The sequence below is a fragment of the Penaeus chinensis genome, chromosome 12, assembly GCF_019202785.1.
Source record: "Penaeus chinensis breed Huanghai No. 1 chromosome 12, ASM1920278v2, whole genome shotgun sequence".
NCBI classification, from domain to species: domain Eukaryota; kingdom Metazoa; phylum Arthropoda; class Malacostraca; order Decapoda; family Penaeidae; genus Penaeus; species Penaeus chinensis.
Window position 1 is genome coordinate 37,908,658 of NC_061830.1, and position 2,674 is coordinate 37,911,331.

The window sequence follows — 2,674 nt, forward strand, 5'->3', positions numbered from 1 at the left end:
TTGGAAATTTTTAAGGGTGACGTCATCGTGAATTATGTTTTCAATTCGGTTCGTCTTCAAGGTATATTTTGGTTTTACTTTTACATAACAAGTTGAACCTTGCGGTCTTCAGAGGGCCGAGGAAAGGGAAATGTGATACGACTTCGCGTTGAAAAAGAAAGTGAAACATTTTGAAGGGATTGCTGTTATAAAGTTTTACAACTTTAAAAGTACTCGGGAAAGAAGCTTTATGTTTTATGAGTGTGGTATTTCGGTTATTGAATATTGTTTATTCTGATTAGTGGTTCATTTCCAGATGAATATCACAGATTTATATATATATATATATATATAATTTTGTATATTGAATAAAATTGTATAACTTTTTTTTCATTACGAACTGCTGAAGACGTATATAATTAATCACTGCATGAATAAATAAATAAGTAGACAGGTATTTAATTATCTAAAATATATGGTACATTTAACGCAGTTACCTTAATTAATATGGCGTATCCCTCACCCAAGCAAAATAAATGTTCATTTGCTACGAAGACCAGAGGTGTCGCGGGAGAAAGTTTTTTGGCCCTGCGGTAACTGACTTTTTTTTTCGTATGGAGCGTAATGTTTGGCCTAAGAGTGTTATGTGGTAAGGATACGTCAAATAGAAAAATAACAAGATGGATACATGGATGGATTTTCATATTTCTTGGTGCTTGTGTGTGTGTGTGTGTGTGTGTGTGTGTGTGTGTGTGTGCATTGTGTCTGTGTGCGTCTCTTATGTGCGTGTGTCTATACTTGTTTATTAGTTTGTACATTTGTTTACCGTCATTCTCACGTGCTCCCATAGGAATCAACACATATGCTTTCACGTACGCGCGTGTGTGTGTGTGTGTGTGTGTGTGTGTGTGTGTGTGTGTGTGTGTGTGTGTGTGTGTGTGTGTGTTTGCCCTCCAATTGGCACCGTTCCCGTGGATATTCGCCGCCGGCCGTTGTGCGAGCAGCCGTGACGACGCGAAATCTGCTCGTGAGGACCGGCGCGAGAGACGAATGGCCGCCGATCCGCCCGCAACAGATTTCCAAACCGGAATTTCCTCCGATGATGCGGTGTGATGTTAAGGCTTGTGGTGGTCGCTTACTTTCTGACCGGAAACAGTAGAAAAAATTACCTATATTTCTAACAAAAGAGAAGAAGATATTTAAGGGGATACGAAGTGAAAGGAAGTAAGCTCTAAGAATTATTATTATTATTTATAAAATGTATACAGTAGAGTTCCTGCGTATTTTCTCTTACTGCATTACTTTCTCCTAAGTAAGATATACTGGGTTAGTAAAAATGGAAATGACACATAAACACAGGTCTGCAGACACTCCATCTCCGTGACGTCACTTTCCCGTCTATTTGTCACTGGTCAAGAGAAATTCGTCTCTGTGGTAATTTTATTATTTATTGTGATATTTCTCAAAGACAAATATGACTGTAATTACCCTGTAATGTCTGTGAAATCAGACATGAACATCAATTAATTATTTTACTAAAGCAAACTGAGTTATTTTCTTCTTTTTTTTCCAGTATGAGAGATTTTTTATGACATAACTTATGCGCCGTTAAAATATATACGATTTTTAAATGCATTTGCAAAAGCCACTTAAAAGGAAGTAAGTTTTGTTTGTAAGTGAGAAATAGAGAGGCTAGGGAAAGAGATAGAGATTTATAGATAAATAGAGATAGATAGAAACATAGATTGAGAGAGAGACAGAGAGAGAAAGAGAGAGATATATAGGCAGATAGAGAGTGAGAGAAAGAGATGGATAGATAGACAGACAGATAGATAAAGAGAAAGAAAAATAGGAAACAAAAAGAGAGAGAAAATACACACACACACAAAGAGAGAGAAAGAGACTGACAGACAGACAAACAGACAGAGACAGAGTGCGGGAGTGAGAGGCACAGAGATAGAGACAGACAGAGAGACAGAGCGAGAGAGAGAGAGAGGTGTACAGAGAAAGAAAGAGAGACAGAGAGAGAGAGAGGTGTACAGAGAAAGAAAGAGAGAAAGAGAGAGACACACAGAGAGAGAGAGAGAGGTGTACAGAGAAAGGAAGAGAGAAAGAGAGAGACAGAGAGAGAGGTGTACAGAGAAAAAAAGAGAGAGAAAGAGAGGTGTACAGAGAAAGAGAGAGAGAGAGAGAGAGAGAGAGAGAGAGAGAGGAGAGAGAGAGAGAGAGAGAGAGAGGTGTACAGAGAAAGAAAGAGAGAAAGAGACAGACAGACAGAGACAGAGAGAGAGAGAGGCAGCATGTAGGCTACGCGTGCCCTTAACAACATCGTTATATCGGGAGCATGACAGAGCCTCTTGTCTCGGTCATGCATACGGCCTCATGCACGCCCCCCTTCCATGCACATCCGGAGTGAGAAAGTTGCAGCCTCTGTGTTTGGTTTTATTGCCGTGAAAACTCCCATGACAGATAGACAGCCGTTCGAGAGATGCTCAAGGTGAAGAAGAAAAAAAATCTTGCATTGTTGGTGTTATTGTTGTCTGTTTATTTAGAGTGTGTGTTTAAGATTCTTGTTTGTGCAGTCTCTGGCTCTGTCTGTCTGTCTCTGTCTGTCTGTCTGTTTGTCTTTCTTTTTATCTCTTCTACCTTCTCTCTTCTCTCTTCTCTTTTTTCTTTTTTCTTTTTCATTTTTCAC